Here is a 25,912-nt window from a genome sequence, read left to right as displayed (position 1 = left end):
TTGGTTTTTCTTTGCAAGGAACTTCAAAAGCTCCACGTTTTATTTCCAGGCAAGGTCCTCAGGGATAATATTTCCCCACCCACTTCTAATTAATTTAGAGTATCTTTGCCAGATCACAGACAGAATATGCTGCCAAAATCTTGACTTAGAAAGAAAAGTCCAATTTCTAATGCCGTCTTACTGAAGAGAATTTGCAAACTTTGGCTTTGGGAGCATCAATAGGAATCGGTAAAATTTGCTTCAATTTTAAAGAAGTCCCTGGGCAATAATAACCTGAATGTGAGAATACTTAGTCGTGTGACATGGGGTGCATCCATTTCTCTTTGGTATGTGCAAGCATTTCTGGCCTGCCATCCTGGCTCAGAGACTAAAACATTCTAGCATATCAGGTGGAACAATCCTCTTGCAGTATATATAAGGTTGTTCTCACAACCTTCACCTGCAGTGATGCTGATAAAAAGATTTGCAATCTTATGTTCATCCAAATAAGCTCTCCTGCTGTTTCCCTGAGACCTGATTAGTCTGAGCAAGTTTTAAGGTTTCTTTGTACTTAATTTAGCAGCAATTAGTCCAGCTTCTTATAGTCTCAAAAATATCACTGTGTGTAGACTCTGCAGTTATTGAGCCCTTCATTCTTAGCATTATAGATAAAATGTACAAGGACTGGTTTTTAACTCTTTTTGTTTCTTAAATCTTTCTGTGAATATAAGATTCTTTAGCATTTTGATTCTGCTTCTTGAAAACCAACAGAAGCCCACCGTACTTTAATTCCAAAGCAGAATTTATCCTTAAAGTAGTTGTAGGTTTCCATGTCAATAACTTCATTGCTGTTAAGAAAATTTCTTCTCTGAAGACAAGCTGAGAGAGTGAGGGCTGCACAGTCTAGAGAAAAGAAGGCTTTGGGAACACCTTAGAACAGCCTTTCATTACCTAAAAGGGTACCTCACCTACAGGAAAGTTGGTGAGGGACTTCTCACATGGTTGTGTAATGATAGGACAAAGGGGAATGACTATGAACAGACAAAGAGTAGGCTTAGATTGAATATTAGGAATATTAGGATTAGGAATAAATTATTTACTGTGGTTGTAGATGCCCCATTCCTGGAAGTGTTAAATACCATACTTGATGGGACTTTGAGCAGCCTGGTCTAGTGAAAGCTGTACTGATAGGGTTGGAGCTAGATGATCCTTGATGTCCCTTCCAACCCAAACAGTTCTATTGTTAGAACACTTATCTTATTAAGACATTCCCAGCCCTGGCTGAGGTGACTGGCTTTGTTGAAAGAGAGAAAGAACACCATTTTGCAAGCAGTACTGCAGATTTTCTCCCAAAATGAACCCATATGGATTCCTAACTCAAATACTCTATGTTAACAGATAGCTAAATGAGAACCTTCTACCCAGTCAGATAAAGATTTACTTCATAAAAGCTTCTGCAACTTCTTTTGGAAATATTCCCATTTTTGGAGTATGCACTATGCCACCTGTTTATGTATTTATGAAACGCTGCTCCCTGCGGGACAAGTCTGGGTTGTATGCTTATTTTGTTAAAGCGCTACTTTAATCTTCAGACACTAATTACCTCCTGCCAATGAAGTTATGTCCAGAAGTAAAATATATTATACCTTTTCTCATTTCAATTTCCCCAAATTAACTGCTTGTTGTATTGTATACATGTAGGCAGTATACTCGGCTATTTCAAAGCTTTTAACAGATTGGTAAATGAAGGAGATATCTGGGACTCCATTGAAGACCATCTAACAACTCAGGATGAAGTATTCTGACTGTGAATTTATTGAATGTGTGCAACAAGTGAAGAGTCACTGCACAAATTGGTGTTTTATAAAACAGTGATCATTAGAGGAGCAACAGTGGAATCTCCTTTGAGTGAGTGTTCATGTGTTTCACTGTTGGTACCTGCAGATGCTAATCCTGTGATAGGAAGTGCAGCTAAATAAAGATTGAAATGTTTAATCAAATAAGCTTATGTTCAAATCTATCCCTAAGGGTGTCCGACTGGTTTGATGTCTGCATACTGTTAGTCAGCTCTTGGTATTCTCTCTGCATCCCATCCCATTTTATTCACAGCTGAGCTGTAATTCCAGGTAGATGCTACTTACTCAATAATAACTAAGGGTACATAAATTATTTTTCTTTCTGGGATCTTCACAATTCTGCTCAGTGGATGGACGTCATATTAGCTCTAGCAGGGTGGTTCAGAGTGGTTTCCCAATACTGATCCTTTCTTGAATAACTGTTCTGGTTAGTCAGTATGTTTAACAGAAAAATTGTAATATATTGCAAATAATTGTAATATATTGCAATATATTGCAAAGCATTTTTAGCCCTTATGTTCAAGGGAAAATAGAGTTTCCCATTGCTGTGTGTGTGGCATCATCAAGGTGCTGAACACATAGAATGAGCTGGGTTAGTAGAAGTGACTGTTCTTCCTCCAAAAAATGTCTCACTCATCATAAATCTAATTGTAGAACTATAGGTTGACTTTATACATCTGGAAGCAATAAAACAAGTGGCCTATACTCTCCAATTGTCAAGATGGAGGATAGGAAGTGGTGAATGACATCTTAGAAAGCTGAGCAGGGTCCCTACTGCACATTGTCCAATGTCTTACGCTGCTTTCAGAATGCTACCAAAAATTATCACTGATAAGTAAGTTGCTGAGATGATTTTTATGCCATCTGGCATGAAGGCTGTGATTCTGACCTCACATCTTCATAATCATTCTCCAAAGACCAAATCTGGATGTATTGCCAACATGCCTACGTGCTGGAGTTAGAATGGAAACCAGATTAAGTGATTAATACAAACCTGCATTCCCAGAAGCTAGAACTTACTCTTCTAGATGATGAACTGGTGAAATAGAGTTTAGGAGATTTTGGTACAAGAGAATGAGGAGTGCCTATGTTACAAAAAACCAATAAGTATCTCCTCTATAAATTCCACATTCTCAGAATGTTCAGGCAAAGGACATATGGAGCAGTTCACTGTGCTTTACATCCCTTAGGGCATCAAACATTTCCCAGCTTGTCACAGTCACAGAGGTTCAACAACTCTTTGGTGAACTTAAATAATAAGAAACGCAGTTCTTGAGGGACCTAGAATCGATCACAGCCAACTGTGGATATAAATTCTGCTGTTGTCTACAAAAATATCCATTGTAAATGCAAATTCAGTATAAAGGAAAAAAAAAAAAAAACCAAAACCAAACAAAACACACAAACCCACATGGAGGATAATATGTGAGAATAAAATTGGAAAAAATAAACATGTCACCAGTGCCCCAACCATGGAATAGCAATAGGACATTTTTTAAGAGAAACTGGCTAGGGGATCCTAGAAAGTAAGCAGTGCTTAACCCCATGTATAAAGGCAGAAAACAGACAAGACTGTTAATTCCATTATGAGAACAGAACAGGAACTTCTGTGACTACAGATCTGCCAATCAAGGTCCTCTTTGGTCTTTGAAGCAGGCAATAGGATTTTTTTACAATATCATGAAAATACTATTAAATTCTGCCCCAATATCCCATCACCTTCTGTGGCCATTTTCTTATGCTTCAAAAGAAAGTAACCCTGTCTACCTTCATTCCCCAAAAGCCAAATTATACACTGAAGGCAAATGTAAATCTGGCCCCTGGAGGTAAACAGCTGGCAGCATTAAAGTATTTAAAACATGGTGCAAAAAAGATATATGGAAATGTAGTCTCCTTTCAAGACTCTGTTACAGATACAAGAAGTTAACCACCCAAAGATACAAATCACAAGTTTTAACTTTGAACAACAGGATCACTTCTATCCTGTCATCAAGTCCCACTTAACACACTTGTGAGTTGCTAGTATGAAACATATTATTCCTTGTGGACATTATTTCAAATACTACTCCAAATGGCTTATCTTCAAAACTCAATTCTTATTTCCAGACTAGTTTTATTTATAACCAGTTCAAATACCTTTCTGCTTAGGTGCTTAAACCAATATTCCCTCTCTGGTAAGGGCTTTCTGAATTAAAATATCTAATCAGATTCCTTTCAAAGTTTTGATTACAAACTAAGCACATCAAACTCTGAAGTCTTCTCAGGCCAATGGCTTGTCATTTGCCAAATCATCTTGGTAGCCATTGCTTTGATTTTTTTTATCCATAAATCAGGCCCAATGCAAAACCAAAACATTACTCAGAATGGTATAATTGGTTGTTGTAGTTGAGCTGATGAAAGGTCTTTGTGCTACAAAGTGAAGTTAACCCTAACCAGCATTTGATTAAGTATGAAAGATCACAGCCTAAGAATTTTCTCAGAAGTAGAAAACATAGTAAATTTGGCAGTGGCTTGCAAATCAGATTCTGCAGTGGGGAGTCCAGAATACCAGTCTGGTTAATCTATCAAATGGAGACACTGAAAATTTTCAGCTAAAACCAGGAAAAATAAACTGCTGCTCTGATTCTTATTGCTGTTTTCAATGAAGTAATTTGTAACTCATTAACAAGTTGCAATCAAACATGGAATTGATTGAGTAGTTTTTAACTGCTTTCTGATGGCATTGAAATATTTTGGGTTTAGCAGTTTTATTTCAATGTGTGAGACCTATCCAGAGACCTCGGCTAGAACAAATAAATACGTACATAAATAAATCTTGAAACCAATAGCCATTTAGAGCTTTGAAATTACTGAGGGTAGGTCTCCATTTTCACTTTCTTTATTGAGTTGGTGTTTTTTGCAATACTATCATCAATTAGCCTGAAAATGTTGTCGCCTCTCCCTACAAACTTTGTCTTATAAACTTAAAAACAACAAGTAAGGAGTCAACTGAATATAGTCAATAAATAACAAATGGAAGTTGTTTTCTCACTAGAACAACAGTGGCAATGGTGGTGATTGGTCTACTAGTATTTACCTTCCATTTGCAACACAGTTTGCCAATCTGATGATTATTTGCATGTAGTCACAAATAAGATAGATGAAGGAGAAAGGGAAGTTATTCATCAAGACTGCAAACTGCAATGTGACAGTGGTCAATGTATATCAGGATTGCAACTGTTGAAACAAATGCTGATTTGCTAAGCCCAAATTGTTTAGGAAAGGCGAAGTGTTAGGATATTCCTTTGATAGCTTTACTGTTCTAGTCCTTATTTAAGGGCTGAAGAAAGAACTGTTCATTATAAAAGCTGTAAACTTTAATTGAAAGCATACTTCCTTAATCACTTAACTGCAACTTAACCTTAGAGCTAAGAACACCACCATAACTAACTACGTAGGTTTCAATGAAATTAATGCTAACAACTCTGTTAAAGCTTCAAGGTTCTTGTCTCCAGTGGATAAAAGGCTTTACTTTCCTCCACAACAGTAGCAACACCACTTTCTTCCAAAAGAAACCAAATATGTAAGCAAAGTAAATTCTCATCAAATTTTCATCCAAATCCAGGCACAGTTCAGTTTTTGTCAGACTGCCAAACAGTATGTGAGCTTTAGCTTGAAATTCTGAAGTTCTGTGACAAAATTTATTCTTTGAACTTTGTTAGTTTTCAAAAACTGACAGCGTAATACACTGAACAGGTTACTATGTAGTACATAGCTATTTTAATTAGCTGCTTTATTTTACAGTTTCCAGTTATAGTTTCTAGGAACTTTAACTGCATTGCCATATAATTTCTTGAGGTAGCTTTTTTACAGAAGGATGTGCCAGGTGAGATACACTTAGGTATATATTCTAGTTTGGATCAGGGAAGAGAAGAGGAACATGGGTGAATGTTTAGAATTATTAGACTCAATAATCTTGAAAGTCTTTTCCAAGCTAAAAATTCTATGAACTGCTAGGACATAGCTATTGGCTATGCCCACAAGACATTCCATTCTGTTCTGGCATTGAAGTGGGTTTGGAAAGTACCTATCAATCAGATGGCATTTGCAACACTTTCTTTTTGTGTGTCCACATTTTCAAAATAGTATCAAGAAATCAAATGCTTGCTTCTCACAGATGTAAGGTATTAAACCTGCATGTTTCAAAGTTTCATGGTACTGACACTGGCCACTTTGGAAAACAATGAGAAAGAAATGCATGATGAAGTAGGAATGCACAGAAAAACTATTTCTCTTTTTTAACAGAAATGCAGGGGCTATATTTTGCCACAAAATGCTGGGTTAGAATGTTTCAGTGAAGAGCAAACTTGCTCCTTGCACAGGAAGAGCTGTTGGAAGAAGATTAATTATCCGTGTTGTCAGAAATAATAACCCTTGACTATCATATGAAATAGCAGCATACAAACAATGGAAATGATAAGAATAAAATGCAGTGTGTTAGCTAACCAATCCTCAGTGCTCTGCCAAAGTCCCTATTGTCATTAAGGGCAAGCTGAAGGATTCCAGAAGTGAGACAAAGCTGTGCATATGAAATTCCCAAAAGAGGCCATGACGGGCTGTTCATTGTTGAATGATGAAGTTGCTGCTGTGTTTTTGAACATGGTATCTTAAAGAGCATTCAGAGCTCATAGACTAGAAGGAGAAATTGTATTCATTTTGTTGCAGGTTACACCATCTGCCAAGAAAGCATCTGGCCTAAGCCATCAAGACATCCCTGCCTTTCAAAACACCAGCAAGCATTCTTTTCCTTATGCATTTCATGTGTGATTAAAACTGAGTTGTTGGTTTTATGGGCCATGATAACTTCTCAGCAAGCCCCATACCAGAAAAAGATAAAACAACGCTGTAATGAAAAACTGACCCTGTGAGTGCCTTCTCCATGGCAGGGAGAAAGACCCATCCTTTCAATCCAGCAGGGTAAACCAGTTAATACCAAAAACAGTATTAACTCAGCTGAGCACTTCCTGTCACTCATGTTCTTTTCCACCTGGTGTTTTTTATTGTTGGATGTGTCTGATGCCTTTGTCATGAGGCATGGCAGAAGTTTATGGCAAGATAAAGTGACTTAAATTAACCAGGCAAGGATCAGACTAAATGTATTTAAGTCTTAATGTGAAAGAATATACATGCTAGTCAACATTATTGTTGTAAAATACATGTCAGGTGCACAAGATTAAGGAAAGGTCCATGCCAAAGATCATTCCCATGAAAGGACAAATTTGTCAATAGCTGTAGGCTAAGGAAAATAGCTGTAGGCTGAGCAAACTGAGAACATAGGGTTCCTCTTAGCCAAGAGACTGTTCCCATGAGAGCTGTATAAACTTTGCTCCGTCTGTCATTGTCCCTCAAATGGAGGCTGCAACCTGGCAGAGGTCTGCAAAAACTGAGGCAACATGTAGCTTGTTTCCCTAGACTCCTGGTCTTTTAAAGTATGGATGTTTCAGCCAGTTGTTGTGCAGTCGTGTACCTGTGCAATAGTCATCTCCTGGGATTTCAGTCACTGTCCCAGAGCTTGCAGAGAGGAGTGTTAAGTGACGTGCACTTCACATTAGAGAGTCACAAGGTAATACGTATTTTTTACATTCCAATGTATGACAACAAATTGTCCTCATCCTGATAGTATTATCTGTATAATGAATTTCTCAATACAATTTTTTTAAAGCCTCTATTGCCTGACATACTTACAAGTCTACTATAAAACGTCCTGTTGAATGCCCTGCCACTGTACAGCATCTTTACAAGGAAGAGCTTGTCATGGTATCTGGCATTAAAATCCACTTCCTCAGAAATAAATCAAGGTGTTGCTAAAGAAATCTCAACAAATAGTCTTTGGACTGGCAATATGTGACAAACATAACATGTGACAAAGCAGGCATGATTACTCAGCAGGAAGATTAAAATGCTAACTAAATAAAATACCTTTAGGCAGGGAGAGGCATATTTCTTTGACATACTCTGAATAAAGGTGACATATAATTCAGGTCTATCATTTTATCTGCTATGCTACTCTACTACTGCATTACTGCTGTTCTGTAGATAAGTTGTGATTTCTAAATAAGTCAGTAATTGAAACCTGTGTGTTTCACAAGAATATGAATCCTGTGTGGATTCTTGAACACATCACTTGTCTCCACTACAGAGACACAGAGAATTGCACTTTACCAAGAGAATAATGTCAATTTACTCTTCTATTAGAAAATGCATCCAACATGAAAATTGAAGTTTTGTTGTAGCTCCTGGCTTCTGTAATGCAATATATAGCAGTTGCTCAGAAACCCCAGTGGTTGTAGCTCTGAGTTGTCTTTCTTTTATTACTTTGTACAAGCTGTCTTCTAGAACTGTGAGGAGAGGAGGGGATAGACATGTAAAGAAAAAATGAAGTGGTCAAGGATACCTATACAGATACATCCATTTTCAGTTTTGACTCTCAGTGTTAGACAGCTGCCAGACTGCTGATTTTTGTGCATTCTGTGGTCCATAGCTCCTGTTTGTATCACTGTTGCAGTGGAATAGCAGAAAATGTAAGTATTTCTATATTAGCTAAGAGAGGCTAAGACCTCTAAAACAGAATTTACAAAACACACAAATAAATAAGAAGTATTACCAGCAAAATTAGATTGGAGCTAAGAATACCGAAGAGCCCATGAAGTAAAACAGTGTATGAAAATCTCAAGTATTTTAAATCCGATAGTAAAAGGATATTAAAGTCCAGCTGAGTATATGATTGCAGAAATTTGTAACACTATTAGATATTCTATGTAATGCCTTCTTGCCTCTTTTGGGTGCTTGTCTTGCTGGCTTTGAAACAACAGCCTTTGCTGATTTCCTACAACATGTCTTATTTGAGTATATACATCTCTGTGAATCACAGGAAGCCCGTAAGTTTCATAAAGATAAAATAAACCACCCCACTCTATTCCATACTCCCCAAAATGCTTCACAGCAGATCAAAAAGGTCTAATACTAACTTTCAAAATGCCAAATCTGTTTTTAAGTCCATCTAGATTTTTCCAGCAAAATTACACTGTCCCAGAGTTCTTTTATACCCAAGAAGAGGAAAGAGCTCCTCTGGATCAGTTATTCATTATATAACCTCATGCAATATAGATGAATAGGTATCCTAATTTTTTTCAACCTTCAAGCATTACAAGCAAGCCTTCCAGAGAAACAGACAGTACATGAATAATTTTATTTTCATTGGCAGACTTATAAATTTCGTTTTTCTGTTGGATTCTGAGGTTGTATGGAAAATTCAGTTTTTCTTCCTTTATACTGTGTGTATATGAATGTCAGGGACCAAACTTCCTTTGAGCTTTTCAACAAAGAATGAAATGTTATTGGAACATACTGCCCTAAGAATCATTGCAAGAACATGATCATCACTAATAGAAATTAGTATTAATGGTCTTGCAGTGTTTCTAAATATTTACTTCTGCTAAAAGTTTACTCATGTTTTTCTGATACTGGTATGGAAAACATGGTTGAATTTAATATATACCGAGATAAGATTTTTAACTTATCAGCATTTTCAGTTACTCATGTGTGAGTTGGTCTGTTCTAAGGAATGATTGTTGGCAATTGCTTTATACATCAGTTATTCCACTATTGTATATTAGATAATAATTTCACCTTATCAGGAAAATATATTTTTGAATACCTTTATCCACTGAAGGATGATAATTGGATTTTTTAATTTTTTTTTTTTAATTAAACATTAGAAGAGGACTGAGAATAAAGTAGTAATTTAGTTTTTTACAAGCTATATTTGTGCATCTGGAAAAATAGTGTGGGTTTCAACAGACCATTTTGGTTAAAGCAAGATCCCTTCAGTCAAGATCACAGCTTTAGATTAAAAAATTTTATTAATTTAAGACATAGGTATCTGAACTCTGCATAGGTAGAAATATTAAATAAAAAGGAATTTAAGAAAGTAAGAGGCAGGAGTGTAATGAACTTTTTTCTCAACCTTTGTAATTTCTAGTTAGTTTTTATTAACGCAACACAGACCCAGAAAAATAAACTGGTAGAAATGGATCATAATGGTCACAGCAACCCCAGAAGACTATTGATGGGGGGGAAGAGTAGCTGGAAAAGTGCCCCGTAAAAAAGGACCCCAGGGCACTGGTGGCAGCAGCTGAACATGAGCCAGGCTGTGCCCAGGTGGCCAAGAAGGCCAATGGCATCCTGGCCTGGCTCAGCAATAGTGTGGCCAGCAGGAGCAGGGCAGGGATTGTCCCCCTGTCCTGGGCACTGGTGAGGCCACACCTGGAGTGCTGTGTCCAGTTCTGGGCCCTGACTGCAGGAAAGACACTGAGGGGCTGGAGTGAGTCCAGAGAAGGGCAGGGGAGCTGGGGCAGGGTCTGGAGCACAAGTGCTGTGAGGAGCAGCTGAGGGAGCTGGAGGTGTTTAGTCTGGAGAAAAGGAGGCTCAGGGTTGACCTTACCACTCTCCACAACTGCCTGAAAGGTGATTGTGGCCAGGTGGGGGTCATCTTCCTCTCACAAGTAATAGGTTATAGGATTAGAGGAAGTGACCTCAAGCTATGCCAGGTGGGTTTTAAATAGAAATTTAAAAAAAAATTCTTCATTGGGAGAATTTTCAAGCATTGGGCCAAGTTGCTTAGGGAAGAGGTGGAGTTAACCCTACCTGGAGGTACTTAAAAGACACGTAGATGTGGCACTTGGGAACATGGTTTGGTGGTAGAGTTGGCAGTGCTGGGTTAACAGTTGGACTCGTAACCACTATGTGAAGGTGATGCTAGGGGGAGTAGGGGAATGCAGGAATTTGCATGAAAATTTAGAAAGAATATTGGTTCCAAAATCAGTTATATACTGCGTTCCCGTAGGATTTCACAGAAGTACCACTTAAGGCTGCTTGTCAGAAAGGTCTTGTGGCCCTAATTAGCATAGTCTGGCAGGCACAAACAACATGTTCCAAACCTCGTGTTTGACTTATGTCTACAAAAAAAGATTAAGCTGTGAAGAAATATAACTCAAATAACTGAAAGGAAAAGCACTGGAGCTTAAACCCGTTGGTAAATGATGAAAGGCTTGAATGGAAATGTAGATGAGAGAAGACCAAAGCAATTAGCAGTACTAAAGTAGTTACAACTATGGAAAGGTGTGACATAATCTGAGCATAGATGCCATAAGGGCTATAAACAGATCAGTTATCCTTAACTGGGAACACAAACCAGACATGAAAACAAACAAAAAAATAGAGCAACAGGCAGGAAAAAAGAGTGGGAAAAGTACATGGGTGATAAAGGTAGAAAATGAAGAGAAAAAGAATATTAGGAGAGAAATCTTGTTTTACAATGAGGCAACTGATAACAGTTTATTTTTCAGTCTGGGGTAGGGAGGTAGTTTGAAAGATGGGGAGTGTGGCAAAGGGTGTGCATGGGAAAAGAAACTGTAGAGAGATATTTAGAGGAGACATTTTAAGGTCATTCATTTCTGTATATTGGCAGTAATCCATTGTGGAGAACAGACAGCTACTGTAGTTGTTAGTAAAGATAAATGTCATTGAATTATAGATGAACATAATGGAAAAACTTCATGTCTAGCCATTGTGTAAAATTAGGAGTGGTACATACTGACTGTGTGGGCCTGGTGAATGCCAGGTGCGTGGGTGAGTCGTGAGCATTGGTAAGGAGTGTCATATTCAAGTGGGCTATTCAGTTCTTACACCAGCACTGTAATGTCATTATTTTTTTCCTGCTCTGTCTGCTGAGTACAAACCAAAGAATAGTAAACACTAAGTACCTTAGTGACTATGTCAGCACATCCATATGTTTCTGCTTGCATGTTCAGTGCAGTGGCAGAGGGGGAAATGACCCACCTTTAATGTGGTGGTTGTTCATAAAGGCCTGTGTAATCACACCTGCTAACAGCATGACATGACACTGCCCTGGGTCACAGGGCACAACATGCTAGCCAGCCTCAACCAGTCATTCTGAGATTAAAACTGATTAAGTATTAAAGTCTTTATCTCTTCTGACATACAAAATTTTCTTTACCTAAAATACATTATTTTTTGCATATATGAACGTGTACTTGCCAGTAGTCTGAACAAAGTCACAGCGGAGGTATTTCTCCTTCCATGCCTGTGCCATACAGCTGTCGACTTTCCAAGTATCATTTTCAGCCTGTTTACCCCCTCACAGTACTCTCTATATTATACTTTATTTGTCCTTCTGCATATATGTTTGAAAATGACACAGCCACTTTTCCAGGAACCTGATTCTTCTGTCATAACCATTAAATGTGTTAATACCCCATTTGCTGCAGATTGCACTGCCTTAATACAGAATTCAGTTCACAAAGGCTACCATGAGTGCCTTATGTGAAGAATGACCAGTTGAAATAACTTGCCTACTCAGACAGGAGACTAAATAAAGAGCAGTTGGAAAATTTACTACACACTGCCATTAAAGGCAGAATTCTACAAACAATATGAATGCCTATTATCTACAAACATAGCTTAAGAACCCAAACATATTGAAACATGCTCACTTACAGCATACTTACAGCAGTAACGTAAAAGCAGTTTCTGCATGCTTAAGTAAAATACATCTGGTTTAAAAGTAGCTAGTAGGGAGAATCAAGGAGTAACCTAGATTGCATTAGTAAAAAAATCCTCTTAAATTCCTTTAAAAGAAAAACCCTACAAACTAAATCATATAGTTTCTTTTTGCTTTAACAGCACAGAGAATTACACAGAGAAGCGGTGTTTGGGAGTGGATAGCTTAGAAGTATGTCCCCCTCTCTAGCATTCAAGGTGAGGTCTAGTAGATGTTTCCAGGATGCATCTGCCAGGTTAGGATAGAAGAAAACATTCCCTGCAGACTTAGCATCGCCACCTCTTCCTGGTACTCCTTCCTCCAGGGGACAGAACAGTCACTTCGTGTGTTCAAGACTTGAAATCATTTTACTTTGCAGCTCCTCCCTGACCATTTCTGCTTGGCTTCTATTCTGCTTGAAAGTGAGAAAGGGGATAGTGGTATCTGATTTGGGTAGGGGCACACATCTTTTCATGATTGTCACTCTGATTTATGGTAAAAACAAATCCACTGTCCCTATGTCTGTGATTGTCAGATACTCAACTATCGCTTGTAGAAAAGGAACATAAGAGATTTATAGGACATAGAATAGTGAACAATACCATTATATTGTTACAGCAAAAAGGGGGAAGTGGTGGGAGAGAGATGCCACCTCGGTATGGGGAAGCTCCTTATTTACAAGTTTCTGAAAACTTGAAGACTACTGAAGGAGCTATCACTATATGATGCTATATGTTTTATATAATCTTCCCAAGACATTTGCTGTCAGAGACAGTTGAGATGCACTGTTGCCTTTACATACTGCATCTATTCTTTATACTCACAGATTTAGATTCTCAGAGCTGGATTTTGCCTCCACAGTAGTTACCTCCCTCTGAAAGCCACACCCTCCTCAATATGATCCTCAGGATGCAATCCCTAGGAACTCAAGTAAAGAGGCCTCTTTCCTTCCAGCCAGGCCCATCCCCTCGTATCAGGGGAACACCGTCACTTGGCTTCAGTTCCAACATATATTATCACTTATTCCTGACATGAACACTTCACAATCTGTGCCACTTTCCGGCCACTCAGCCACCATTTGCTTCTATGATTCGACATCTGAAGGCTGCCGCCAGCCTGAATGCCTCCTCCCTGATAGGCTACACAGTATGTCAAACACACTATAGGAACCACCCAGGGAAGAATAAGATTTGTATCTATGCCATGGTCAACTGTTGGGTCTTGCATATTGCAGCCAAGTCAAAATTGGCAAAAAATCACCTGCAAATGAAGGAAAGCATGAATATACACATCTAATCTACACTTCTAATCTACACTAAGGAAAATGCAACTCACTCCAAGCCAGACTAGCCTGGAAGAGAGTACTTCATTATATGGTCTGCCTACAGAAGCCAAACACACCTGCTATTTCCTACCTTCTTGCATTAGCAGTGTGAACAGTTCCATCATGCAAGAAACTCCTGCAACATTCCTTCCTAACCACCTAAATGTTGGCCTGCACCTAAAAATGGTCCACACTGGGCTCCATCCAGCCCTTTGTGCTGCCCCACCTACTGGTGTTAACATAAGGGCTGCTCCCAAACAAGAAGAACCTAGCATGGCAAGGGTTAATGGGGTGATGGGGAGGGGAGGGTGAGACTAAAGAAAATAGCCCGACACTCTTCCCAGCTTGTTTGATGGAGATGCGACCTGGCAGCATTGAAAAGCTTCAAGATTAATGGAGAAAAGGCGGAATCTGACAGCTTTTCCGCTGGTTTCACTCCTCCTGGGTGGGCCGATTGCTCTTGAATGTCACTTGCTACTTAATCTTGTGTATCTGAAACAGACTGATGTGTTTGGGGAGCCCTGCTTGCTCTGTATAGACATCAATTGGCAAGGCAGATAAAAGGAAACTGCATTGAATTACTCTCTTATGCCTTTTATAGAGCACTTTCTGACTACAAAATAATTAGTAGCCTTATCCAACGAAACCCATCGTGGTTAGGATGCTTGTTAAACACTAAAAGTGAGGAGGAGAAAGTATTGCTTACTCACTTCCAGCTCCTTCCTAGAGCTACCATCAAACCAAGATGTGTTTATACTCAGATGAAAACACCTGTAGCTAATATTGTCATTTAGTATCACCTCACTGTCTGTGGGATGCTTGCAATGATTTTTATTTCTGAATGATTATTTCTGTTTGCACATTGTCGCTGCAGAGTTAACAATTTATGTGTTGCATTCTTTCACTGCAGAGCAGAAAACCCTTAACTACTCTTTATAAATGTAATACATCTCCCACTCAGTGAACATGATACATTCTTCCTTGTAGAAGGGCATGGGAGACTAAAGCGTAAAGGGTTGGTTTTTTTTCTCCATCTGCACTGAAATCAGATGGTGAATGTCTTGCAAAAGACATTTGATTTTTTTAATCCTGGAATTCTAAGTCAAGTTTTTCTATGTTTTTCACCCATGTCATACCATTTACAGCAACCTAGAAATACTAACAAAATAAAAAAAGCAGCCTCTGATAGTGTGTAAAATTTGCTTCATGTCCCAAGCTGATTCTCATCCTATAAATCTGAGTTTGTCCCTATTTGTTACTAAAACTTCATTTGGAGCTCTACTAGTGATATAGCACAAAGCTGGCGTTGCTGTTCAAGTCTGCAATCCACAATACAGGCAAAACTCTGGCACTGTGTGAACGGAAAATTAACATTTTAACTTTTTAGGCACCTAAATATTTAGGAGTGTTTTGTTGCTACACAAATTAGCTTCTGCCCTTTAATAGACAATTGTCTGAAATAGATGCACTGAGCCGGTTTGACACAGGATGTATCTGTCATAAAATCCTATTTTTTCCTTTTCAAACAACAGAAATAATCACAGTTTAGTCTTAAAACTGTGGATTGTGTCACACCACTTTCTAAGTACAGAAAAGTGTCGCAGATTAAACATCAGCACCACCACTGTATTTCAACTGGCACCTAAAATACAGTTAATGGGAGACAACTGGGCCTTCAGCAATTACATAGACCTGATAAATTGTCAGTGGGAGGGAAATAGCTCTGTTCTGTGCAGTTTTTTACAATATTTTTCCTCAGACCTAGATGGCCCTTTATAGAAAGAAAATGTGATTTTACACATACAGCAAGGTAGAGAAATAACAACCATTTCAGTGGTGCTTTTTTCATCCATCTGACTTCTATGCATTTCATAGAAAGATAGGAGACATAAACTGAATAATGAATCACTAAAGGAAAAGCATCACTAAAATCTGTATTATACTTATTTACTACGTTTTTTTGATAGGGACATCTGTAGACATTTTACTGTTTTTAAACAAGCAGCAGTTATTTTCTAATTTTTTCTCTTTCAACTGCATGGGACTCCTGACAGCATAACATCTACTTTAAACGATCTTTAAAAAATTTTTAAATTGTTTGAGAAATTTAAATTAGTAAAAATTGCATAAAGTCCAACTGTTGTTTTTTTAATGTTGGGATAATGATTGTGTTTTTAATAAACAAAGGATAATTACACATTTAGACTAAAAAGCGTATCAATATCTGTTTTCTCATATTGACATTTCAAAGTTCAGATTAATTCTCTAAGTTTGTTGCATACATTTCTCAGCCCTAAACCTCTAACAAACTTTGGAAAAAGGTAAAAAGAGCAACCAAACTTAGTTATGATAATTTATACAAAATGGATCCCATATCAAGTCTATGTTCACTTCACATAGCTTCAGGAGTGAACAAAGTAACACTAATGAAAAAGAGGCTATTAGAACCTTTTGGAAATATTGTGAAAAACAAGCAGCATGACATCCTAGAAACTAAAGGGTCTTCAAATCATTTCCCTTCCCCCTCCCCCAGAAGGATGACATTTGCATTGTTAAAAGATACACAGGACTTCAAAGACATTTACTAAATTTTGTTTAAGACTCTTAAACAAAATTCTTCCTGTAAATGTAGTCCAGCCAAATTTATATACTAGTCATCAGAATAAATCTTAATCTTTTTGTATTTGGGTTTGTTTGCTAAACTTTTTAAGATTTTAAAGAGCAATGATCAAATTCTACATGCACATTTAACTTCACCATTTAAGTGCGTGAGACCTGGAGAAATGTAGGTGAGCATGTGCACAACTGTTTACAGATCTTACAAGTAAAACAACCTGAAATAAGATATTCTATTATTTTTAAGGATTAAGACAAGACAATCTCTGTTAATTACATGCATATCCTTTATCTGTAAAATTTATCATTTGTTAACATCATACCAATGTTTTAACAAAGTAATAGTAGAGGATGCAGTCAAACCTTAGGTAATTCATACAAAATTTTACTGTCTTTACAGTTTGTTGTCACATTTGTCCACAAAATGGAATTTCTTGTCTAAAGATTCTTAGTGCAACATGTTGCAGCTATGCTTTGATTCGCAGCTTAGTTCAAACTACTTGAAATCATGGGTCACTAACACAATACACCACTGCATTCCCTGCAAGTCCTCTTCCCTGCTATTTTGGTGCAGTGTTTGTTCCTACTTCCTAGCAGGATCCAGGCACAGTGTCTTTTAAGCCACTGACTGCAGATACACACACACACACAGAGAAGAGCATAGAATAAAAACCAAGAAAGAGCTTTGTTTTCCTTCTGCTGCTATTCCACATGAAGATGCAAGCATAAACCAAGAATGCCTGGATGAACAACATAGGTGGTAAGCTTAAATAGCAGACAAAACAAGGCCTGATCTGCTTAGACTTTTATACTACTACAGAAAAACAAGAGACTTCCAAGGCTCAGTTAGGCTTCACAGTGACGCAGCCAAGAGATGTTGTCTGGAATTGTACAAATGCAGCTCACAGCCCCTGTACAGCCTCACTCCACTGCCCAGCACACATATGACATCCTGGCAATTGTTTCCTGTAAAGAAAAACAACATAATTCTTTTCAGCTCCAGTGCTCTATATTGAAACCCATGTGCTAAAAGCTGATTTTAAACTCCTGAAGGGTGATAAATCTAAAGGTAGAACTTGTACTGTTGCAAACACCTTTGGCTATGATTCTGAGCTGAAAGCTGCCAGAGTGAGGTGACCTTCAGGATCCTGTCCTATCCGTCCAATTCCAATTTCATTATGTCATAGTGAGATGAGGAGGAGACAAAGTGATGATGGTGCAACAACTACTTTCTCTTTTTCTTAATAGGAATGTGCAGTAATGAAGACAAAGGGCATACTCATAGCATGGTGCATTACAGAGATAGGACAATATTGCAGTCAATAAAATTTTTTCTCAAAACTGCTTCATTGGAAGAATTCCACAAGAAAAGCTTCCCCATCACAAAATAGGCTGAAATTCCATTTTATGATTCTCTAGACGTTTTTCATAAGCCCAAAAGATTCTTTTTCTTTGTGCTTCACCCTAAAATACTTGCTAATACTTACTTCAACTAAACCGTTTTAAATGTGTTAGCTTTTTCCCGGAGTTCCAATAGGCAACATTGTTCCTTAATATTAAAAAAAAAAAAGAAATGTAGCATTACAAGTGTAGGAGGAATGACACAGTCACGGCTGAAAATGCATGTTAGAGCCAAGACACAGCATCACATAAGGACAGATGGGCTGCAGGGTCCCAGACAGGACCTGGCGCTGAGGAAACTCCAAGTGGTGTCCTCTGGGCCTCCTCTTGTTCCCTGTGTGACAGAAGGCAGCGTGTCACAAACACTGGAAGGGAACCAGGGCTGAGGGAAAGGTGTAGGGACATTTGACCCTCATTCAGCAGGAAAGAAAGCAACACAAAGGCAACATCTCTCATCTTCCAAGCAGGGGACTGACAGCCCTCATGGGAGATCACAGCATCAAGGTACTGTGCTTCGGGGGAAACAGTTGCTGTGGCCCATTTCCCATTTGTGTAATTGTTAAGATGAAGGATGGGTAAGTGTGAGTCTGTCAGAGGAAAGAGTAAAAACTTAGGAAGGGGGCTCAAGCTGAAAGGCTGTGCATCACCAAGCACCCCTTTAGGTTTTGTGACACAAGCCAAAATACCACTTAGTTCCATATATGTGAGGGAGTACTGAGACAATTAACAGGTTTCCCTACACAAGCATTTATGTAGATATTTTAAAATCTAAGTAAACTATGTGTAGTTGTCCTGAGATATAATATTTTTTGTCAAGATTTGGACAGATTTGGCAGATGACCAGGACTTGGCAACACTTGACTTTTTGCAAAACCGCCCTCCTGCCCCCATAATTCCTAAAGCTGAGATTTGTTTCTATCATCCTTTCAAAGGACCCCAGCCTGTGCCCAAGGTCTTGTCTCCCATAGTGTTGTTTTGGAAATATAAATCAAACCTCTTTTCTCATGACTGCCAGGGAAGCAGCATTCTTGCAGCCAGTTTCAGGACCCCTTGCCCAGGTCCCCTAGCTTCTCTGCTCCTTTTGAGGCCCAGCATGTGATCCAGTATGCTTTACTCTGCTCCTGGCCACAGGCTGCACTCAGATGGTTGCTTTCCAGCCCCCTGCTGCCTGACTCCATGGAGGAGCAGAGGGAGCATGCCTTGGAATTCAATTACCTTCTCCCCATGGGGAAAGGAGAGGAGGTAAGAGGCAAGTCAGAAGACAGAAAACAAAAGGTTGAGCAACTGCCTGCAGCAAAATAAGGAATTCCGCAAGGGAATGCTGAATTTGGTGGCACCCTGATGAAATGCCAAATTACGTAGCCATTGCCTTGCTGAGCACAGGGGCCCTGAGCCTTGGGGAACAGGATTAAGATAAATGGAATCAATTCACACAAATTAGAGGCATTGTTTCAGATTCTCATTGGAGTCACGCACAGGACATTGCAATGGATTACACCCTATATTTTTAAGTTCTTCTTCAAAACTAAAAGGGTTGTTTGTTTATTTTCCCCTCTGAACAAAATTGTAAATTCCATTGCTATGAAATACATGAGCTATTTTAACAAATGGTTGCTGCACATAAACTATTGCCAGTCATCTAATGGATTATTGATGATATTTTAATTAGGCTGGCCACTTTACTGAGAACAACTGTCAGTGAATCATATCTTGTCTAATTTTAAAATCCTTAACTAATTAACCTCCTTCTCTTCTCTCTTTGCATCTGTATTTTATATATATATATTTTCAGCTACATATCTTTTCCACATTAGATTAATTTTACTGATACATCAGCCCATGGTCCAGCGGGAGCCATCTGCAGTGCTGGTTCAATACAGACTGATTCAAAACTGTGTGTACAAACTCCCCACACTGCAAAGCTGTGATGGAGTGAAAACTCCCAGTGCTGGGTCTAGATTTCTGAAGGGTTGCTGGGTAGTGCTGCAGCCACACACTTTGTCCCTTCTGCAGCCACTGTGAAGCCAGCATGCATTTCACACTGTGCGTTGTGATCAGTGTGACAGAAATGTTCTGATGCACATCAAATTAGGTGAATGACCTAGGGGTGATCTCGTTCTTACTTCAGAGACTACTAAAACAAACTACTGCAAATGCTTCTGTTTTGAAGATGTTCTGTGAAAAGTAATTTATCTGTCTTATGTAGAGGGAAAAGGAGCTTCCTACTGCCCAAGGGTACCTTCCCCAAAGTAGGAAGTAGTGTCATGTCAGAGACTGGACATCAATATCAGGTTTTATAATTAAGCATTTTTCTTTCACTGTGTACTATGAAAGCATGTGAGCTGCATCTAAGGGGACCTGAAGGACAGAATAAAGTTTATGGGATTTGTGCTTAATGCCTGATATTTAACGCATCTGGAAGGATTATTTCCCTGTTTTCACTTGTAGATCTTGGTTGGAAAATGCTTAATCTGGGGCAGGGAGAAACCCATTGCTCAACAGTCTTCTGTTGGCTTTGCAGTTTTAGAAAATATGTTGATTATTCTTTTCTCAATCCCTGAGTAGTCTTAGAGCTACCTAGCTGATGAAGTGCCTTTTTCCCTTTATCTCTTTGCAAAGTTATCACAATCTGCTCCATTCACTTTTCTTCATGATTCATGGTGTTTTATCTTCCAGGGGCAGAAGTAAGGCAGCTCAGGGATACACACTGATGAGACTGTTTCTCCTGGTCATCTGCCAAAGCTTGTGGTTATCCAGTTTCAGAAGACAGTGAAAATCATGGCTGTTTATATCAGCCTTTAATTAAATTTACAGCAACCTCTAGAGTTTACTAATTTAAGGTAGTTGCCTAAGTTAGAGTCCTGTTTATCTCTGTTCCCATTATGGTTCACTATATTAAAGGTGTTGTAAGAAGACACTATTCCTGCTCTCATACCTTCCAATTGTTCCTCACAGATGCTCACATTTTGTATATCCCCACTTCCACTGTTTCAGCAGTCACAAAATGACTTTTTATTTTATAAACAGAGAAAATTTGTTACTCCCAGAACATATGATCACAGCTAAGTTCTCAGTGCCTGAAAAGGTGGTCTGTGATGGCTTTGCTGGCAAACTCATAACTCTGATTAGTGATGGTGAGATGTTAAATCCCCATTACATTAACCTACATTCTGTCTCAAGTACTTGGAATACCACCAGGCCTTGCAGAACAGAATTTCTTTTCTTTCTCTTTTTCCCAAGTTTCCAGCACAGCCTGGAAGGGCAGCTGGCTCTGCCTTGGCGTATTAGAGGCACGGTGCATACTCAGCTGGCTGTTTGACAGAATTTGTTGGGCAAAGGCACAGAGGAGCAGCAGCACAGTGCAGAAAGCTCTGATGAGCACTGGGATAAAACAGAGGGAGTTTCTCATATGCCTGAAGTCTGGTTTTGATATAAAGTACTCCTTGCTTTGTCTACTTGTCTTGCTGATTTTCTTCCCCTGTTCTTCATGCTTTCCTGTGTTTCCTTTCTTCCTCCCCTCCTCACCACCCTCTTTCCCCCACCTGTATCCTATATCTCTTTTTTCTGCCTCTTCCAGAGTTACCCTGAGTGAGGAGCAGCCAGTAGTTGGATTTCATGTACAGTCCCTCCTGCCAAGCATCTGGTGCCAAAGCAAATGTCTGGTAAAAATGCTGGTCTGGCTTTGGGCTGGTGAGTGTTACACGATGAGCTAAGAACTGCTGGGTGTTTGACTGGGTCTTGGCAGCAGCACCTGGGACACCTCTGCCCACCCCAACTCACCATGCCTCCCCTCTTCACTACTCATTTCCCATGGAACAGGGTGTGTTCTCCTACCTTCCAGCCTGGGACATAGGAGCTGCCATCTTCCCCTCCTACAGAGTGGGATTTTAGAGGGCACCTTTGATTAATTGTTTGATAAAAAGCTATTTTGCCCAGGTGTTTTTGCCAGTGTTTTTCTGATTCTTTTTTTATGCCTAGTAGAAGAATTGATTAGAAAAGAAAATAAAATCATCTTGCATACTTTCTTCACGTCTTCTTTCAGGCATATTCTGTTTCATATCACTTTTACTAACAAGATTATTACTGATAATGGATGAATTATTTCATAATCATAGCAGGGTTTCTAGGATTGTTGACCATTAAAAAGATTAAATTGCCCACTACAGGACTATTTCACAGGCAGATCAGAAAGAAGGGTCTGTTCTTTGAACTGCTTTTTTTAAGTTAATCTGGTATTCAAACAAATTAAATTAATAAATTTAAATCTGACATGCTGATTTATTTTCAAGAGCAAGGTCTCACTTTGTAATATTGAATGAAAAGATTGTGATTCCTCCTCAGTTTTATTTTCTGAGTTCCAGACAAAGTCGTGTAAAAATAGTAACACATATAAAAATATGTTTTCTCTTCAAGCCATTATTCTTAATTACACACATCCTTGAACCATCCTTTTTTTCCTTAATTGTTACACCAGTCTAATGTTTGTGCATTTTTATCATCTCTCCTATCAGTCTCATAGCTCCACATGACTAACTCCCCTAATCTTCGTGGCAGGGAGGAGCAGTGGAGATTGCAATTGTTGTGTATCTCCTGGCAGCCTGACAGATGAAACAATCCCCACACAAGGCTCCACTATCAGCCGGCTCCTCTCATTACCTGGCAGCAAACTGGCCGCCCCTGAGAGGCTGCTCGCGAACGAGAAACTCCGCCGTGGCAGCCCCAGATGGGCTCAGGCCAGATTCCTGACTTCCCTGCTGCTCTCAGCTCAGCACTTTTACAGCTAACTAATTTTACAAGTGTCTTGCACTGATTGCACATATGCAATTGCACACTGAGTTGGGTCAAGGGACTCATCTGGCTGAAAAGAAATGTGGAAAAAGGACACTGGTGCAAAAGAGAAGGAGAAAGGCAAAGCACTCAGCAGTGTAAACTTTGGAGGAACATATGCTGGCCAGAGGGGCTTGACCTCTGCTTGAAGTCACTGAGGCAGAGTGTCCCCACCTTTCTGCAAGAAACCTTTCCCCAGTGCCAGCCCATGGGTGGGCAGATTCCCCACCCATGACTTCTAAAGTGGAAGAAAAATGGCACTTACACAAAGGATATCCAATTACTTTTTAATATCACAACAGATGTAGCTCAGGTAAGCAATGACTGCTTACAGGACCAGCACAGTTCCTGGAGAGGGACTCCCACAGAGGCTACACAGCTTTTCTTCCACAAAGTATGTGGAAAAAAACATCTCTCTCTCCTTCTTTACAGAGCGGTGATTTAGGTGTTTCCATTCACTTAGAGCAGGACAGTCCTAGCAATAAAACTAGTGACCTGGATGTTCCTATCAAGAAATTATCTTGGACAAAACACTGCACCACTGCTCTCCACATCTTACCAGGAGGTGGATTTGCTCCAAACAGTGATTGGGGTCTGCCTCAGTTTTGCCAGAATGGGACATTTGTGGCTAAGGAAAGAGGCCAGGTCCCCAAAATCCCCCATTTCTCCAGCTTATATAACAAACTAGTTTAATTTCTGATGGCTCAAAGTGAGCGTATAGAGCCCATTTATAATACAAAGATGTCCAAGAAAAACTGGGAGAAAAGCATTAGGAAAAAAACCCCTAAAACCTCCCAAAGAATCTAATCATGATAGGGTGAGAAAAGAATGTGGCTGTGGATTGATGGATGATGTGTAGATATTTTTTGTTAGAGACTTATGAAACAAGTAGAAAGTCCAGATGTTTCAGAGACAGTAAATAGTTCAATGTTTCTGAAATGGGTGTTGTCAAGGGAGAAAGTTAACACTGAGATGCCCAAATAGGTTATATCTTCCACTTGGCTATATTAGTTGGTTTAGCTAAGGTTTTCTTCTACAAGGAAAAGAAATTTGAGCTTCATCTAAGCAATTCTGTTTTAGTTAATTTCAATTAAACACATCCGGCTGGCAGTTGTAGCAAAATTGGATCCTTGTGTAGGACCAGGTTGCTGCTGCACATGACCAGGGGAGTGGTACAAGCAGCATGACTGTGGGCTGGTGTAATCTTCAGCCCAGTTTTATCTGTATTGCAGAAATCCAGACGCTGGACATTCCACTCAAAGGCACAGAAATTGCTCTGTACTCACACATTTCTAATTTAAGAGGTCACTTCCTGTCCTCCTTCCAGTTCCTTATAGATTTGCATCTAGCCAGTTCAGCTTGGAAACATCGTTCTGCACTTTCACTCTCCCCATCTTTTGTTTTCCACTGTCAGGAGCCATTTTGCTCTTTCTGTTGCAATATATATTCAGCCTTGAAGAAACTCTAGTTCATTCATCCAGCTCACATTAGTGAGTTGCTTAAGAGACAAACTTAAATCTCAGCTTTGATATGTGATTTTCTCTGCTAATGCTTAAATTAGTAATAATTCTTCAATACCATGACAACACCTAAGTAAGCATTGCTCTGCAATAGATTTGTCTTGACGTTTTATTTTGGTGAATTTTCAAACAGAGATCAAACCTTGCTTCCAGGCTTTGGTCCAGTCAACCCAGTGGCTTCCCTAGTAGCAGCACACCTGGCAGAGTCTTCTGTAGTCTGCAGAAAGTTTTCTCCATCACTGCTGGGCTTTGGCGGCTGGTTCACTGTTCCTCTCAGCAGGCTTTTACTGCTTGGTGCCAGGATTTTCATCTGCAGTCTCTGGGCTGTCCTTCCACCAGCTCTGCAGGGATGGAGGAACAACTCTGCCTTACAGAAAGTACTCTGTGTCCTTCACAGATGTTCATAGGGAGCTTTTTTGAAACTTCCCACCAATTAATCTTGGGTAACTTCTTGAACTGATAGGCATTGGGTATTTTGACTTTTTGTCCTTTCTGGAAGGAAGGTTTTCAGACCCAACAGTCCTTACAAACTTTGAACATGCATTAGTGAATACTCTTCCAATGGCTTGGAAGATGCATATATACTCTTTCCCTGGGGAAAAAACCCAAAAAGAGTGAGCTGTACTCACCTCTGTATTAATTTTGCAGGCTTTGTGCTATTTATGGCTCAGGACCTGCCTCCAGAGTCTGTTCCCCAAGTTTACTACAGTGTATTCTGTACCTGAGTTCACACCCCAAGGAGTCACAATTCCTTAAGATGAAGACATTGTATACTGCAAGTCAGACAGACTATACTTTCCCCTTAGTAACTGCCTTTCTTCAAAGAATTTTAAGTCATTTATGAACACAAGGCAACTCATGCTCACACCATGATGCTTTTTGTCCTCTCTACAAGAAAAATATGCTCAGAATTTAATTTAAATTTTAAGATTTCTACTGATTTTACAAAATCTTTTTTTAATTAATAAAGGCAATTCTGAAAAAACTTGTATCATAAATAACATTTTCTTGTACCTGAGGTGCATATGTATATGTATGAGTGAGTGTTTTGCATAAAGACAGATTCACACCTCTTCCTTTTTATACATAAGTGTTGTTCCTCAGCACCTGAGAGCACCTGGAGCATTAATAATGCAGAGAACAGGACAAAGGACACTATGTAGGCTCAAAGTGTGACCAGTGTATACAAAATGTAATCATTGCTGGGACCACTGAAAGTTGCATGACCAGCAATGATTTATTAGTAGTGCAGAATCCAGGGAAATACTCCCCTCTAAACTATTGTTTCTCTGGCTCTAAGCATTCAATACATTCCCAGCTTGAGCCAGGGAATTTATTTTCTCCTCTCCTCTGTATTTGTCTGTGGTTTGCATTATTATTCACTAAATATACTTGGACATGATGTTACTTTTCATGAGCTATAGATTTGAAAACTTCTGTGACTCCCCCTTTGACCCTCCACCATTTCAGGAATTTCATAATTAAATCAGTAACTCATACTTACATAATGAATGGGACCTCTTTTTTTGGTGTTATATAAATTATATACTTTTCAAATAAGAAGGGCAGAGTAACAAAAATTATCAAAAACTCACTAGATTGAAAGGCCTGAAATACATCATGTTCATGTTTATACAATTCCTCCCTTTCTTCTAGAAAATATTTGAAAGTGAAGTGGATAATCTGCCACTGGGACAGCTTAATGGTAGATCTAAAATATAAATGTCTACCATTTTGTCTGAAAAGCTACCATGCTCCTGTCATGAACTATTTTCATTAACAACTTACA

General features: G+C 39.1%; 1 protein-coding gene across 1 annotated transcript in view; it reads right to left on the bottom strand.

Moving 5' to 3' along the window:
- The window catches only part of ARL15 (ARF like GTPase 15), a 292,380-nt gene that overhangs the window by 8,929 nt on the left and 257,539 nt on the right, over positions 1 to 25,912 (bottom strand). The window lies entirely within an intron of this gene.

The sequence above is a fragment of the Pseudopodoces humilis genome, chromosome 4 (genome assembly GCF_049639895.1).
Source record: "Pseudopodoces humilis isolate 2021_Gansu_Grassland_sample_001 chromosome 4, ASM4963989v1, whole genome shotgun sequence".
Lineage (NCBI taxonomy): Eukaryota > Metazoa > Chordata > Aves > Passeriformes > Paridae > Pseudopodoces > Pseudopodoces humilis.
The sequence above is the reverse complement of the archived record's forward strand: the minus strand, read 5'-3'. Positions and strand labels throughout refer to the sequence as shown.